At 43.3% G+C, this 18,522-nt stretch overlaps 1 long non-coding RNA gene across 1 annotated transcript in view; it reads left to right on the forward strand.

The window, feature by feature from the left end:
* Window positions 1-11,694: 11,694 nt before the first annotated feature.
* Window positions 11,695-18,522, forward strand: part of LOC106725464 — a 77,684-nt gene continuing 70,856 nt past the window's right edge. The window contains exon 1 of the long non-coding RNA XR_001361359.1: window positions 11,695-11,769. This is a non-coding gene — a long non-coding RNA (uncharacterized LOC106725464). The remainder of the gene's footprint in view (window positions 11,770-18,522) is intronic.

Raw genomic sequence — 18,522 nt, forward strand, 5'->3', positions numbered from 1 at the left:
TCCTCTGCCTTCCCTTCTCCACACAAAGGCTGGGACAGGCAGCCGCTGAACCCTACTGGGGCTCTGGGATGCCATCAGATAGAGAAGTTAGACTCCTGTCAATGGAGGCTCACTGAGGACTGAGATCAACTGCTACAAGATGGGGAAACCAAGTCCTAATGAAGGAAGGTACTTCTTGAAGCCACACAGTGAGATGAGAGCAGAACATGCAGTCAGACGCAGGCATCCCAACATGTAATGTCCTTCTGTCACGTGAGAATAAAGGAGACCAACTCACTCAAGAATCCAGGCTTCAAGTTCTTTGGGATGGTCCAGCCCAGAGGTCAGCAAACTATGTCTCCAAAGCCAAATCCAGCCGTGGCCTTTTCTGCTCTGCCCATGCCTGCTTTCAGGTTGCAGTGCTTATCGGAGCCTCTGTAACCGAGGGTGTAAGGCTGTGAAGCCTAGAATGTTTACTATCTGGCCCTTTAAAGAGAGAGAAAAAAAATTGTTGACTCCTGGTCTAGCCTAAACCTGCTCTCATTTCAGCATGAAATTGCTAGGGAACTGATATAAAATAATCAGTACATTTGCGGGGTGGGGGCAGGAATGTACTGGTTTGTAAGAATCCCAGGAGTTTTGACGCAGATGGTCCAAGATCACACTCTTCTTCACAGAGGTCCAGGGTGCAGTTCCTGGCTCAGAGGCCCAGAGCTCTGCCAGCTGTCATAGAGCAAGGCCCCCCAGGCCTCTACAGGGTTTTCCCCAGCATATCACAGGGGTGGCCACAGAGGCAAAGGCCCTCTCTTATTGGCTGTGGTCAGGGGGTATAAAAATTAGTGGAGTCATTTTCCTCCTGGGCCTCAGCATCCTCATCTCTTAAATGAGGCACTCAGTCTTCATGTTTGCACAGATGCCCTTTTCTGCTCTGTAGTGGCTGATGTAACCTAACAGTCGTGCCCTGTTACCAACACAACTGGAACCCCCATGACGTTGGCAGAACACCGCAGAGCTGACTTAACATCAGTTTTCTAACTACCACCTTGATAGCCAACAACGTTCATAAAAAGACCCTAAAGGAAGGAATGCTGTGTAGATAAACCTATACATTCTTCACCAACAACAAGCATTTATTAACATTATTAGCCATTGTGCAGGCATTTTTATTGAGCACCTATTATGTTCCAGGATGCCTGCCAGGCCCTGAGAGTACAAAGAATCATACAGGCCCTGTTTTTGAGGAGCTTGCACAATAGTTGGTCCATGATCCTTGGACATTTACCATATTCACTGCTGCCATTTGGTTCAGTATTTATCAGAAAACAGAGGAATATGTATGTTTTGTGTTCATTCAGAACATATTAGGATATTTCAACATTATTTGTGTTAGGTAAAAGAAATAAAAATAAATGTCCAACAACAGAGGGCTGGTGCTTAAATAAATAAAAGACTTTCAAACAATAGAACAATATGCAACCATCAAAAATTGTATCTACAGCAGGGTTTGTCAACAATACACTTTATTGACATTGGGAATTAGGTACTTGTTTGTTGTAGGGAAGTGCCTTGTACATTGTAGGATGTTTAGAAGCAATCCCCCCTCATTTAGATTTTGCTATAATGTTCTGCATTTCCCACAATGACTAAGACAACTAAAATGTCTCAGACATTGTTGAATGTCCCCTGGGGGACAAAATTGCCCCCTCTCCACTTTGAGAAGTATTGGTCCATAGTAAAATTTCAATAACCTTAGAAATTACATATGCTATAATAGGCAACAAAACCAGAAAAGGAAAAATTAGACAGAAAGTGTGATCTTATCTATACAAAACAATCACAGAAGGAGAAGAAGGAAAAGGGGCGGGGTGTGTGGGGGCGGGGGGCAAGAGAGAAGGATGGGAGGAAAGGAAGAAAATAGGGAAATGAAAAGGACTGAAAAGAAATAGCACAGAAGTTTAAAGCTTTTTGCTTCCATGTGGTGAGATTATAATCATTTAGGTTCTGCTATAATGTTCTGCATTTCCCACAATGACTACACATTATTTCAATAATCAGAGAACGAATGTGAAGAAAACTGAAAATACCAAGAAAATGCACAAGAATAGAAGCTATTTCGGATTTTTTTAGGTGGCTATATTGACAAAGCATGTTTTCATAGACCTCTGATTTCTGAAAATGGCCTCTCCTTTCAGATTCATCTTGGGCAGGTAGACGTCGGACACGTTTCGAGCTGCTGAGTCTGTGGCCCTGTGGCAGGATGTCATCACAGTTCAGCTCAAAGGGGATTTCCCAATCCCCTGCAAACCATTGGTTCAAACCCAGTCGTGTTAATATTGATACAAATTTATGCTGACCTTACAGGCTCTTGGATCTTTCTAGAATCTGCCCCAATCATTTCTGAGAAGCTTCGGGGCATGTTTTGTGGTATCTTAAAACAACTACTTTGGGAATCTGCGTGACCATGTGTTGATACCGCTGCCCAAACTGCCACTGGAACCCAACCCGTGATAAAGTGAGTATCACAATAAAAGGAGTTGTAATCTTTTTGCAGGTCGCCCACAGCACCGCTGCCTCTGTCCACCCCGATGTCTGTGCTGACCCTGCTTCTCCAAGTGCTTCCCAGGCAGGTATGTCCGCAAATGCCAACCTACCCTGTGCCCTGAAGCTCCCACGCCGGGCCGCCTAGGCGAGCAGGTGTAAGTGCTTTCTGCTTCTGCCTGGACCATCTCCATCCATAGCTCTGTCTAGACCAGAGCTTAACAACCTTTTGCTATAAAGAGCCAGAGAGTAAATAATTTAGTCTCTGTGGTCCAGACCGTCACTGTCACAACTGCCCAACTCTGCCATTGTAGCAAGAAACTAGCATAGGCATTATATAAAACATAGGCATGTCTGTGCTTCAATAAAACTTTATTTGTAGACTCCGAGCTTTCAATTTTATGCAATCTTTAACTGCCATAAAATAATATTCTTTAATAATATTGAATCACTTAACAATGTAAAAAAAAATTGATTAACGCCTGGGCCAGACAGAGTTTTTGAGGTGTGAGGTGTCTGATTGGATTTGGCCTGTGGGCCATAGTTTGTCAACACCTGCACTAGGACCAGGAGAAGAATGTGGATGGAGCTCAGTGGACACACTGGGGCAGAAGCCAGCAGGACTCACTTGGTTCATTCACTCATTCATTCATTCAATGGCATTTATCACTTTCTGCCCATACATCAGGTGCTGTATCAGGCATCATTGTGTATAATACTGTATTTAACACGCATCACAGCACGAAAACACAAAGAAGATATCATCCTTCCTACTTCACGGATGAAGAAAGGGAGGCTTAGAAAGTGACTGTACCAGACAAAGTGGCAAGTGGGAGAGAGCACACGCTTTGGAAATGGACAGAGTTGGCTTTTTTTTCTCCCAAATATTGCCCCCTTTCTCATCACCTTTGTGAACTTGGGAAAGTTACTTGGTCCCTTTAAGTAAAAAATCTTCACTTATTAAGTATACGATACTGGTTCCCACCTTCCAGGGTGTCTGGGAGGGCAAAACAGGCTTGCACAGATAGTCATGGTAAACTCGGTCTTTCACTATTCCCCTGACCTCCAACAGGCTGTGATGAACAGATCCAGGACTCCAACCCTGATATCCCAACTTCAAATCAGGGGCCTTTGCATGGAGTCAAAGGAGACATATACTTTTTAGTTGTTCACTAGGAAAAGATTCTTTCCTAGGAAAATAGGAGATGATGACTCCAGTCCCCTCAGGAAGTGGACTTTTTTCATCCATACACATTCCATTTAGAAATCAGACAGCCTCACAGATTGAAGATTAAGAAATGACTAGAGCCCTAACCGGTTTGGCTCAGTGGATAGAGCGTCGGCCTGCGGACTGAAAGGTCCCAGGTTCGATTCCAGTCAAGGGCATGTACCTTGGTTGTGGGCACATCCCCGGTAGGGAGTGTGCAGGAGGCAGCTGATCGATGTTTCTCTCTCATCGATGTTTCTAACTATCCCTCTCCCTTCCTCTCTGTAAAAAAATCAATAAAAATATATTTACCAAAAAAAAAAAAAAAGTACAAGGGCCCCCGCCCCTCTCTCTCGTCTTCCCTGAGACTCAGCATCCTCACAGTGAACTGAGACAATGAGGCCTCCTTCTAAATGCCCTGGCCAGGTCTCTACAGCACAATGTCTGCATAGCCCGGACACAGCACCCCGGCTGCACCTTAATAATCACTCACAAAACAGTCTATTATCACAAGGGCCAATGGAGGAAGAACGGGTCAAGGAGATTGGGGCAGACGTTACCCACATTATTCACTGAGCGGTCACATCCCATAGTCCTTAAACAAATCTCTACAGGCCTACCTCACAGACAGTGCGGGCTGGGTTCCAGAACACTGATAAGGTGAGTATCACAGTAAAGGCCCTCATAATCCTTTTGCTGGTGGAGGATCTTGCCTTCACTTTGTGAAAGGAAACCACAGCGTCTCTACAGCACAATCAAGTGAAGTGCAAGCAATTGAGGTCGGCCTGTGTTTGGATTTTCCTTACCTAGCACCCCCTTCATGACATGAAACAATGCGAAATGTAAGGAGACCTTGAGTTATTTAAACAACAGAAGCTCTGACATCTCTGTCCACCTGTCATTTCTAGCTCCTGCTCTGCAGGTGCCTGTGTCTGGCGTCAGGTGTATCCATCAGCAGCTCCCCACGGGGAGCCCATTGTCCCTTCATCGTGAGGCTGAAAGGAGGTGCCCTAGGGGAGGCCTGTTGCAGATCCCATACTAAATTGTCTATCACTCAAACCTGGAGTGAGTTCTTGAGGTTATAAGCCACCAGCCCATGGCCAAAAGCAGCCAAACTTGACCCTCCTTGGCCCCCCTGCCAGCCCCAGAGATTCAGAGTCCTGCAATTCAGGAGAAACAGGGCCTCCCGCAGTCACATGGTCACAGGGGCTGAGTTTAGAACTCAGAATTTCTCCTTTTGACTCCAGTGCTATATTGGGAAAGTTATCTTTTAGAAAAGTAAATAAGAAGAGGGCCCCTTGACTCCTAAAGGCCATATCTGAAGGCAGATAGGCCGCTTCAACCGCAATGGGAAACAGCTGTGGAACTCCAGCTGCTGCTCCAAGAGGAGGAAGTGCACAGTGAAGCCTGGGTCCCTGTCGTCACCAGGCATCTCAAAGTGACTCCTGTTTCTGAATGACAAGATAGGGCACGCCTTTCTTGTTTCTCGTCCTCCTATGTCATCTACGTTACCAGCAGAAGCCCCCAATGCCTAAACTCTAAGAGAGAGGGGGATGCGCCCAGAGGTTGAGCCAGTGTTACCAACAATTGTTGCTAAAGAAACTCCCTGGGCTCCTCAGAAATGTTTGTAGTGTGGAGGTGGAGCTGCAGGAAAGAAAAACGTAGATAATCTAAACTGCCAATGATTGGGTAAAAAGAAAACCAGTTGGATTCCAGGAAAAAAAAGTTAGGTTCAATTTTTAAAGGAAAATGGAGGAAATATCTTATTTGTTTCTTCTTTGAACAGAAGCTATTGCAAGCAAGATGTAGGTGAAGCTGAAAACTTGATTTTCCTAGTTAGTGTGCCAAGTCTAGGCAGGAAAGGAGAAGAAGTAGAAAGTGAGAGAGAGAGACAGTGACAGAGACAGAGAAATAAATAAATAAGAAAGGGAAGGAGGGAGAGAAAGAGGAGAGAGAGAGAGAGAGAGAGAGAGAGAGAGAGAGAGAGAATTAGGAAGGAGGAAAGGAACAAATGTGAGCAAATCAACAAATGACAAGAACAAGGCTGATTTCTCCATCAGGTACAGGACTCCTAATGACTAGGACCCACAATACTTTTAGGGGCCCACAGAAATGTCTTAATTTTAATTTACTTTAAAATCAGAAGAAAAAAGTGAATATAATTATAATGAATATATCATATTGAAACTTGCCTAGATTATACTCATATTAATACCAATGTAGTCATAAAATATAATATTTAAATTAAACTTTATGGCAGAAGGGGACCATGAGGCAGAAATTTCTAGGACCTACCAAAGTCATAACACAGTCCTAGGAATAGGAGGGAAAGGTGGGGGAGGGAAGGAGAGAGGAGAAAGGATGAGGGGACAAGGACAAAGAACAGTGAAAGAGGTATATATGATACAATCCTGAGATCTTGGGCATGGAGCTAGAGGTTGTTAAAGATTCTTCCAGAGGTAGCTTCTTGTGTTATCTATTTAGAGAGCCTGGCTGATAACTTGGATGCAATTACTAAACATTGTACTTTAACATTCCAATGATCTATAATACATTAAAGAAGACTCACAAAGACAGTAAGTTACTTTAAATTATCCCGTGTTTTCTTTCCCATCTCTGCTCTAACACATTTGTGGGTTTCAATTAGTTAAAACCTTTCAAGTCATAGTTCTGACTATTAATCTGTGGGGGACTGCTGCTTTTTTTCTTTATTGATTAAAGTATTACATATGTGTCCTTATCCCCCTATAGCCCCCCACCCCCACATTCATGCCCTTGCGCCCCATTGTCTGTGTCCATTGGTTAGGCTTATATACATGCATACAAGTCCTTTGGTTGATATCTCCCCCTTACCCCCAACCTTCCCTACCTTCCCTCTGAGGTTTGACGGTCTGATCGATGCTTCTCTGTCTCTGGGTCTGTTTTTGTTCATCAGTTTATGTTGTTCATTATATTCCACAAATGAGTGAGATCATGTGGTATTTATCTTTCTCTGACTGGCTTATTTCGCTTAGCTTAATGCTCTCCAGTTCCATCCATGCTGTTGCAAATGGTAAGAATTCCTTCTTTTTTACCGCAGCGTAGTATTCCATTATGTAGATATACCACAGTTTTTTAATCCACTCATCTGCTGATGGGCATTTAGGCTGTTTCCAAATCTTAGCTATGGTAAATTGTGCTGCTATGAACATAGGGGTGCATATATCCTTTCTGATTGGTGTTTCTAGTTTCTTGGGATATATTCCTAGAAGTGGGATCACTGGGTCAAATGTGAGTTCCATTTTTAGTTTTTTGAGGAAACTCCATACTGTTCTCCACAGTGGCTACACCAGTCTGCATTAAGTCTTAAAACAAAATCTCAGTCTATAAAGAGACAAATCATAGTCAGGGTGAGCAGAATACAAATTGGCAATTCTTCCCAATTAATCTATATTTAAATTCAAAGTAATTCCAATCAACACCCCAACAAGGACCTTGAGAAGATGATGCCAAAATTTCATATGGGAAGAGAAAGGGGAGAGAATACTCAAGACCATTTTTAAAAAGTAGAACAAAATGAAGGACTTACCAGGTATCAAGGTTTATTATAAATCTATAGCAATTGTGGCATTGTTGTAAGGAGAGAAAAATAGAGAGTTCCAAAATGGAGTGAACCATTCATGGTAACTTGACATAGAGTATGATGGGCATAGAAATGTGTGGGGTGGGAGAGGACTCAATAATCAATAGTCCTAGTACAAATGATTATCTAAAAGAAGATCAATAAATTAGATATCTCCCTCATTCCACACACACACACACACACACACACACACACACACATTCCAGATGGATTAATATCTACATGTGAAAAGCAAAACTTTAAAAATTTATCAGAACATATTGGAGAGTATCTTTATACCTTGTGATAGGAAAATGTTTCTTAACCATGACTCAAAAAGTGTAATATGTAAAGGAAATTATTGGTGAGTTTGGCATAATTAAAATTTGAAAATTATGAACAACAAAGACACTACATATAAAGCTACAAGACCACAAAGAAGTTATTAACACCAAATAACCATCAAAGGGTTGGTATCCAGAATATCCTACAATCAATGAGAAAAAGACAAAGAAGCCAGTGATAAAATGAGCAAATATATGAATACACAAGCCAAAGAGGAGAAAACCCAACAAGCCAAAAAGTCAATGAAAAGATGACCAATCTCACTAGTCATAAAGGAAACGCAAACAAAATTAACCCTAAGATACCATGAGAGTCTAGAATTGAAAAGTTGAATGTCACCAAGTGCTGACAAAAATGCAGAGCAAATTCTCATACTCCTCCAATCACAGTTTAAATTTCCACAATCACTCTGAGGATTCGTTTTGCAAAATCTAGTGAAAGTAAGATGAGCATAACTGTGACCCAGAAATTTCACTTCCAGGACTCTGCCCTGGAAAAACCTTTGCACATGTGTGCATAATGAGCAGGTACTCAAGTGTTTTCTGCTATAAACTAGAATGTTTATAACAGCCGAAGTGGGAAGCCATCCAGATGTCCATCAACAAGAGGATGGATAAAGGATCTGTGGTGTATTCCTACAGTGAGATGCTCCTCAGAAGAGAAAATCAATCAATTAGAAATGCATGCATCAAAATGAATTAATCTCCTAAACAATAGTCAATGAAAAAAGAAAGTTACAGAAGATTATTGGTTACATAAAACTTAAAATATAAATATCATGCAATTAGGTTGTTTATGGAAATTTATATATTTAGTAAAAGCATAAAACCATGAGGCAGAATGATAATCATCAAATTCAGGGTAATTAGTCCCTCTGGCAACAAATGGAGAGAAATGGGATGGGGCAGATGCTATGGATTTCAACTATCTTTCTAATGATGTATTATTTAAGGGAAAAACGTAAAAGTGAATATGGTCAAATAAAAACTTAAGATGTAACAAAGTTGATGGCTGCATTGGCTAATATTGTCCTCTATATTTTTCCATGTACTTGAAATATTTCATAATATGGCAAATATGTATATTTTCAAGCATATGAGAAATGCCTATTACCAGTGTAATTAAAAGAATAAAATCCAATTGTTCCCATATGCCAAGTGAAAGGCGTATTGGAGAGAAATAAAAGTCTGGGAGGGAAATAATTTCCCAAAGAGGGAACTGCTGAATAGAAAAGCACTTTTTCTTGTTGACTGCCTGAAATCTTCTGGAATTTTCTCCTGTTAAATTTCAAGCCACTTGTATCAAGTATCATAGACTGAGGGACCCCAGAGTCACAAATATGGCCCCTGTCCCAAGCATCTATTTCCTTCTTCACAATAAGTGATGCCTATCAAGAGCTACCATAGAATCTCATTCTGCATTTCTCCCACCACTGCTATGAGTAAACAGAGAACAAAAATATTGGGGCCATGGTCTGCACACACAAGATGGCCCTGTGCTCGACATTTACTAAAGGTGATTTGGTTATGACCTTCCTTGCACTGCTACGAGTAAACAGAGAACAAAAATATTGGGGCCATGGTCAGCACACACAAGATGGCCCTGGGTGCGCTCGAAGTGGTATGACTTACATTTACTAAAGGTGATTTGGTTATGACCTTCCTTGGGGGCAAAACAAGGAAGGGAACCTAATCAACCCCAAGCTTTGCAGTATCCAAAAGACAAAATCAAAGAGTTTTTTGGGGAAAGCACCACAATTTCAAGAGATTACCATCTGAAAGAAAATGCTCCCTCACATTAAAATAAGTAAAAAATGAGAAGCGAAGTCATGAACCCCACACATAGCTTGGACACTGAGAACTAGAACTACCCCAGCACAGCCAGAACTTACTGTCTACATTGCATTATCCGGACATGACCATTCCACTGTCTTGCTTACTGCCTTTGGCACTGTTCAGGCCGACTCTTCCCCATGCACTGATTGTTCATTACAGGAGCTTCTGGAAAGACCCGCCTCTTCCAGGGAAGGCACCAGCAGAGGATTGGTGCCCCAAGAGTCTTTGAATCCGTCCTGTCTCCTCCAGTCCTAGACTGTTGTATGTGATCCTTATCCAATTCTAATCAGACCCTCACATTAAAGGAACTGCCTTAAACCAAACTTCCAATTCTCAATAAATTCTGACCTTGCCTCCTTTCACTGAGATGCTGCCACAGCTCTCTCTGGGCGGTGTTCTTCCTTACTGTGGTAAGCAATAAACTTGGCTTTGCCTTATTAGCAAGGTGTGTGGTAATATTGGGGAGCTGGCAATAGACAATCATTTAAATTTTTTAAAAATGTAAGAGGGTGAACGCACGTCTTCCTTGTCGAGGACTATTGAAAAGTCTTTCCAGTGAAGGAGGAAAGAGCCTTGCCATTTGGTCTCAGGATGCTTGGCCACTTCCTAAGCTCTTGCCCAGTTGGGTTCCTGCAGGAAGGCCTGGGCATGTCTGTGATTCTGCCTTTTCTGGGCATTCTTGCTGAGAATAATCAGAGTAATTATAGACTGTTCCCTCATTGTCCTGACTCTTGGGAGCTCTTGAGCACCAGAGAAGGATAAAGTCAGAAAGCATTCAACCCAGGCTCCCCCTTCCTGAGAAAGCTGGAGAAGGCTTCCAGCATGGTTTCTCAACATGTATTCCAAGAGCAGATGGAGCAAGAGGAGAAGGAGGAGGAGTTGCAAAGGAAGAAGGAGGAAGAAGGAGAGGAGGAGTTTCATGATCTGTCAAAGATGTGTATGAATTGCTACTTTTAAATAAAATTGGACATTTAAACAAAATAATTGCAGCAGCTCTCAGAGCTTCCATACTGTAGCTGCGACCCTGGTGCTAAGTTAAGATCACCTGGCAGGACTGGGGTAGGGAAGAAAGGGAAGCCGGGCATGAAAAATAAACATGCCAATCAATGCCTCAGCCCAAGAGATTCTGATTCTGCTGGTCTCAGGTCATAGGTAGTTTTGAAAGTTCTTCAAGTGATTCTAATGTGTATCTGTGATGGACTTCATTACTTGTGTGTGCTAATATGCTTTGAGATGTTTAAACTTCTTTTCCATGTACATTTTACCATATGTGTCTGCCCCTAGTGTACCTTGGTAAGACTAGTGTAGTTTTCAGTAGAAAACACTTGGAATTTGGGGGTTTTCTGTCACAGATTTTTTTTTAGATGGAAAGAGGACACAGTATGGGTGCTGATGTCCAGTACCAGGAAATGAGTATCTTCCTCAACTCCAAATCATATTAATAATACCAACAATTGGAATCCAGTGAGTCAAAGAGTTTGCATTTATTTTCTCATTTAATCATTAAAACACCTCTAAATACTTGGTGCTCCTGTTATTCCCATTTTACAGATGAGAAAACTGAGTCTCAGAGCCCAATGTCACACAGGTAGTAACTCTCAGAATCAGGACTTGAATTGGATCTGAGTGCCTTTAGTGTCTCAGTTCTACAATCAGTATGCTCTACCATATTTATTTATTTTTTTAATGTGACCCATACTCCCTTCAAATTATTGGTTCTAGAATCCTAGAGCCCATCTAGTTGCCGGTAAAAGGAAGAGGCCTGGCCACTTTTTTTGGTCTCTGAAATGAGTTCCACAAAATCGCTGTTCGGAACCTGACTCTGTAGTTCTGTGGGGTTTGTGATTAGCCAATGTCCCTCTTTAACCTGGTCCTCTCTCCCACTCCTTCCCAAGAAGAGTGGATGGTCATTGTGCTCCAAGCTCCTGGAGCCCCCCTGTGAAGGCAGTGTGGGGTCACAGAACCATGTGGCAATCTCGAGCCACGTGGTCACGGGCCAAGGCTCACACGGGCCGTGCGGAGTGATTTGCAATCAGTTGCAAGTGATTATACATTGTTTCTCAGCCATAGGCACGAGGGAGCCCTGACAGGATAATGAGATGCAGCTGATGGAAAGTCACAGCTGACTGTCAACCACGCGGGTCTGCACAGCCCTCCAGTGCTGCAGCGGAGTCCTCCCCACTGCCAAGGCCAGGAGCAGAGCTGGAAAATGTAATGCTGCACCACCTCACTGAGCCAAGGAACCTGACCGGAGGGCCCACCGCGTAAGTATTCGATAATTGGGTAAGGACAGGACACAGGGACCCCCGACGAACCACCAACCCTCCCAGCTGGGGCTCCAACCTTCCTAAATGAGAGCGCACACTCGTACAGGCAGCCTGGGGAGAGGACTGGAAATCAGGGCAACAACGAACCGGACGGGGTCCCTTTATTTTGCCTGCCCCCAGAGCAACGGGGTTCTTTGCCCCCGTGCATGACCTCTGCTGGGACAGGGAGTGAGGCTGAGTGTTTTCCTCACTGTGCTCAGTGAGAGAAGCTGTTTAAACTACCTTTCCATGGATCACTTCATTAAGGGCCAACTTGAGCCCCGTTTCCCCTTCTGTTGTCAAGAAAAAACAGCTGTTTGCTCAAATTGAGGTCTCCTTCTTCCATGACGGTCATTACCACCTCCCCAGTAAGAGATAATGGGCTTGAATTTCCCAACTAGATGGGGTTGAACAAATCTTGACTCTCCTGGTAAAGGCCATGGTAGCCCAGAGTGACCCGGTCCCTAGTCTCCAGCAGCAAGCAATTAACCTGTCCTCCATTTCTATAATTTCTCACTTCTAGAAGGCTATATAAATGGAATCATATAGCTTGTGACCTTTTGGGGATTGGCTTTGACACTCCATATGATTATCTGATTCATCCATGAATCAACAGCTCATTCCTTTTTACCACTGAGTAGTATTCCATGGTAGGGGTAATGGACCACCCACCACCGTCTGCTTAACCATTCACCTGCTGAAAGGCATTTGGGTTGTTTCCAGTTGGGGCTATTATGAGTAAAGCTGCTCTGAATATTTACGTACAGCTTTTTGTGTGAACACACATTTTCATCTTTCTGGAGTAAATGCCCGAGAGTGTAAGAAGGGGGTCATAGAATAATAGCATATTTCATTGTATAGAAGTTACCAAACTTGTTTCCAGAGTGGCCTCCCACTTTACTTTCCCAAAGGCAATGTCTGAGTGATCCATCTCTCTGCATCTTTTGCAGCATTGGCGGTGTCGCTGTTTTTTATCCTAGGCGTTCTGATAGGTGCGTGGTAATATCTCATTGTGGTGTTAAAGTGCACTTACCTAGTGGCTAATGATGCTGACATCTTTTCACATCTTTATTTGCCACCTGTATATCCTCATCAGTGAAATATCTATTCATGTCTTTCGTCGATTTTCTAATTGGATGGCTTGGTTTTTGGTTTTATGGGATTATTTTTTACTGTTGACTTTTGAGAGTTTTCTATATATTCTAAATCAGGGGTGGGCAAACTTTTACTCGAGGGCCACAATGGGTTCTTAAACTGGACCGGAGGGCCGGAACAAAAGCATGGATGGAGTGTTTGTGTGAACTAATATAAATTCAAAGTAAACATCATTACATAAAAGGGTACGGTCTTTTTTTTTTTTGTTTTATTCATTTCAAACGGGCCGGGGATTCGGCCCGCGGGCCATAGTTTGCCCACGGCTGTTCTAAATACTAAGCTGTTGTCCCATATGTGGTGAAAATTTTTTCTCTCAGCCCGTAGCTTGCCTTTTTATCTTGTCAATGGTATCTTTCACAGAGCAAAAAGTTTTCATTTTGATGGGACCCAATTTATCCATTTTTTCCTTTTGTTATCAAGTCTACAATCTATTTGACTAGACCTAGATCCTAAAGATTTTCTCATATTACTGTCCTAGAAGTTTTGTAGTTTCATGTTTTCCATTTGCAACCATGATCCATGTTAAGTTAATGCATAGGTCATATCTTTTACAATTACAAACGGGAAAAGATGGCTTAAAATAATGCAGTCTGATTTGCAAAAACACACACATGCCTTCTCTTTGACCAAGTTCACTGCAATATCAATTCACCAGTTGTCTGAGCCAATGGCCTATGACAGTGAGTCTCAACCCCTGTGTGGCAAGAATTTTGAAAACATGTAATACCTGACTATTTAATCAGGGGGAACTAGCCTCTTTTCCCTTAGCTTGTCAAATAAAAAAATGACAACAGAGGCCCAGGCAGGAGCCAGACACCAGGGGGTGCATAGGGGCCCCTTGAAGGCCCCTGAGCTCCACAGGCTCCTGGTGGTGCTGGAGGGGGAGCCTTTCGCAGACCCACCCACCCAGCCAACCCGGGGGGCAGCAGCCTGCAGAGGTGACCAGGTGTTGCCCATCTTCTCCATGAGTTTCACCTGCTCATCCGGGATGGGCTCTCCAGGGAGTCAGGGAGCTGGGAGTCTTTGCGTGCAGAACCCAGGGCTGCAGGTCCACAAGGGCCTGGTCAGGTCTCCAGGGCCACGTGGCTTCCCTGGCGTCCTGATTGTCACTCCCTCACCTGGGGAGGCTTCAGTACGTCCTGGAAGAGGGCGCAGCCGCCCTGCTAAATTCGCATCGTCAAGAGATGCTGAGTGCCCTGGCCTCTCCTCAGCCAACTCTCAGAGGAAGTGGCCCACGCCCTCCAGAGCCACAGCTCCAGGTGGAAACAGAAGCCCAGAGCCAGGTAGGTGCGGAGGCCGCAGGTGCTGCTGGCCAGGCGGTGGGCCTCCACCTCAGTGGGATCATTCTGACGAATCTGGGAGCTCATGGTTGGTCGGCAATCGGGAGTTAAGGTCAAAAACAGTGTTGCTGGTCCTGGCTGGTGTGGCTCAGTGGATAGAGCATCAGCCTGGGGGCTAAAGGGTCCCAGGTTCGATTCCTGGTCAGGGCACATGCCCAGGTTGCAGCTCGATCCCCAGTAGGAGTTGTACAGGAGTCAGCCAATCAATGATTCCCTCTCATCATTGATGTTTCCATTTCTCTCCCCCTTCCTCTCTGAAATCAATAAAAATATGTTTTAAAATAAAAACAAAATGAAAAAAAAATGACAGCAGCTAGCACAACAATAGCTATCCAGTGTGAATGAATCAAAATTATACCTATTGTCTTTTTTGTCAGATTGGCAAAATGTATAATATGTATTTTGGTGTGCGGCAGAATTTTAGTAATTAGCTTATGTGTGCCATGAAATGAAAAAGGTTGAAAATCACTGGTCTATGAGAATATTCTCTCTAGGAATTTTTTTACCCTAAACAAACTTCTAAAACTTCTGGAATATTCTAATATATGATAGTTTCCAAAAAATAATTTTTAAAAGAATATGTTTCTTTCTTAAGAATTGTGCTTAGCTGGTTTCAGATGGCTCCTGAAATTTAAGTGGTCTCCATAGTGTCTCCTCTTTATTCCAAATAAACCAGACAAAGCCAGAAAGTTCTGTCACAGAACATGACCCAAGCACTCTAGTCTTTATGGCCTCAAGTCATCTCCCCAAGGGAAAACAGAGAGCATTCTTGAAATATTTCTGTTTAAAAAGAAAAGCAACCCTCAATTTTATTCCTTTTATTAAGTAGCAAGCACTTAGAAATGATAAATATATATTAAAATGTACATTAATGAAAATATGTACTTGCTGGAGTAAAAATATTCTCAAATCCTGCAAATGAAGAAAGATGGGGGTTTGTTATAAGCAATCCAGAGGGCTTTCTCTCAGTCTCCCTACTTCCCACTTTTTGATTCACTCACACCTCCTCCATCCTCAAATCTCCAAGAAAAATAAGAATTGTAAGTTAAAGGATTATTTCAGAATAAAATATGTTTAAAATACAATTATTTTTCCATTTGCTATTCCTCCTAGCTTGGATAATTTTCTTCCATTATCATAACCTTTCTGTTCTGATGGTCACAGACTTTGTTGAGGCTCATGTCGCCTGTTTTCATCTGTATTCTAATAGCCATCTTCTGACTTCTCTTAACTTCAGTCTTTCTTCTCCAATCCACCCTACCTCCACTGCCAGAAAACACAGCTCTGGCCATGAGACAGAGTTGAATCATATATGAGTGTTTATTCCAATAATGCCGGCAGTATGGGAGAGCAGCTCTCCCCCCATCATAGGCCAACTGCTTATATTGAGTAGAAGGACAAGATTGCATGGGGACATCTGCTCTCCCCCCTTCATAGGCCAGCTGCTTATATTGAGTAGAAGGACAAGATTGCATGGGGAAGTAGGCAAAGGGAATAAGAATGGGTATGCAAAATGGGCAGTTTACAGGTATAGAGTGGCTGGGGGTTTGCCAAGGCCTGGGGGTTTGCAAAGGCCTGGGGGTTTTCTAAGGGTGGAGCCTCTGGTTTCTGCAAGTAGGTTGTTAGTCTTTCCATGATAATAGACAGCTCCCAGATGTGGAGGATGGGCTTCACTTCCAGGTGAGCTCCTATGTCCCACTTCAACTCCAGTCAGGTTAGAATGTGCTTTCTTTAATCAGAACAAACAATCACGGTTAACAGAGCATGGTTAATATTTCTTATAATTATAGCTGGTCCCCAATATTCTATTTCTGCCCCTAACAACCTGTGTGCTTTTCCTCAGGTGGAACCTTCAGCTGGGCTTCCTCTTTCAAAGCCATCAGAGCTCCTCCCCCATAAAGTTTTTCCTTAATTCTATCCAGATTGGATGATTCTTTGAATATACTAATTCTCACTTTCACATAGCTGCTTGCAATGACTAAGCATTCTCGTGGCACTCTTAGTCTAACCCTCATGTCACTGAGTTAGTATGTGCTGGGTTGGGGAGGGAGGTAATGCCTGCATATCTATGCATACCTGTATTTATTACAAACATTGAGGATATAAAACATTTGTAATAAAGAATTGAAAGCATAACATTTAAAAATAATATTGAAATATGCAATGCCCTTTTCTGTACATTCCACATAGTGCATTGATTCTCACAAGATGCTTTTCTTGATTTTTTTTTTTTTGGTCAAACATTTATATCTGTAGGCCAGAGCTACATGAGGGCGGGGCAGAGGGCTGAGAGCTACAGGAGGGCGGGGCAGTGGGCGGAGAGCTACAGGAGGGCGGGGCAGAGGGCGGAGAGCTACAGGAGGGCGGGGCAGAGGGCGGAGACCTACAGGAGGGCGAGGCAGAGGGCGGAGACCTACAGGAGGGCGGGGCAGTGGGAGGAGAGCTACAGGAGGGCGGGGCAGTGGGCGGAGAGCTACAGGAGGGCGGGGCAGTGGGCGGAGAGCTACAGGAGGGCAGCAGAGACCTACTGGCTACAAGCAGGCAGCAGAGAGTTACAGGACGGGGCAGGGCAGCAAGCAAGTGTGAGGCGGAGAACTACAGGAGAGGGCAGGGCAGGTGGGGCAGTAAGCTACAAGCAGCAGAGAGCTATGAGTGGCGGTGGGCGGGGTGGCCAGCTGAGGCAAGCAGCAGCAAGCTACTTGCACACAGATTCATGCTCAGGGCCACTAGTCCTATATAATAAAAGGCTAATATGCAAATTGTCCCCATGGGTGGGAGTTCAACTGACCAGGAGTTAGACGTGCATTGACCACCAGGGGGCGGCGCAGAACATGGTGGGCGTCAGTGATGCTGCGCTGGCCGCAGGCGGCAGTGGAGGCACTGCCAGCCCCGATGGGCCCCAGTGAGAGTGGGACCACCGTGGGATGGTGGAGCAGGTGAGCAGGCAGTGCCAGGCCAAGGTAGGGTGAGAGCGGGGGCCCTGATCACCCAGCTGGTTGCCCGACAGATCAGCCCTGATCGCTGGCTAGGCCTAGGGACCCTACCCGTTCAGGAATTTCATGCCCCAGGCCTCTAGTAGAGTAATAATAATCCTTCCCCTGTGAATGTTTGTAGATAGTTTTATTTACATTAATGAGTAAGGTGAAAGTGGTGAGGTATGCAGGAACTTTACTTATTCATGGATGAGGTGTGTGACTTCTTTGCTGACTCAAATAATAGCTTTCATATACTGGAAGACTGTTTCTTCAACTTCGTGTTCTATTCACAATGTCATAGTTGCAAACGGTATAACTTTAAGGTTACTCTGCCTTATTAACACTGTTTCCAACTCATTCTTTAGTCTGGAGAATCAAAATAACACTAAACTAAGCCTGGATGTGTAGTGTTTGCCTGTTTCTGTGGTGTAATTATTCCCATGGATGACTTCTTTTTTCTTTTTTTAAATATTTTTTAGAGATTTCAGAGAGGAAGGGAGAGGAAAAGAAAGATAGAAACATCAATGATCAGAGAGAATCATTGACCCGCTGCCTCCTGCAGGGCCCTCATTGGGGATTGAGCCCGCAACCCGGGCATGTGCCCTTGACTAGAATCAAACCCAGGACCCTTCAGTCCACAGGCCAGCGCTCTATCCACTGAGCCAAACTGGCTAGGGCTTCCCATGGATGATTTCAAAGCTACCAACCTAGTGGCACAGAACACAGTTGGGAAGAGATGGATAGTCTCAAATCATTATGTAATATTTCTACCATTCATATATGATGAATGTAAGTAAACTGAAGAGAATAATTAAATGTAAAATAATTAGAAAAGGTCAATTAATTTTCAACAAAGGGAGCAAAGCATTTCAGTGGGAAAAAGAATTTACCTATATGGAAAAAAATGAACTTTGACTTATATCTCACACCATATACAAAAATCAATTTGGGATGGGTTATATACCTCAACATAAAAGCTAGAACTATAAAGCTTTTATAAGGAGACTAGGAGAATATCTCCAAAACATTTAAGTGAGCAAAGGTTTCTTAGAACACAAAAGCACTAACCATAAAGAAAAAAATGAGAAAAATGTACTTCATCAAAATTAAGCACATATGCTCTTCAAAAAACACCTCAAAAAAGTGAATAGACAAGTCACAGACTTGGAGAAAATAGTTGCAATACATCTGACTTTGAATTCACATTCAAATTATACAATAAAAACCATATATATATATAT

This window comes from Myotis brandtii, unplaced genomic scaffold, assembly GCF_000412655.1.
Source record: "Myotis brandtii unplaced genomic scaffold, ASM41265v1 scaffold165, whole genome shotgun sequence".
Lineage (NCBI taxonomy): Eukaryota > Metazoa > Chordata > Mammalia > Chiroptera > Vespertilionidae > Myotis > Myotis brandtii.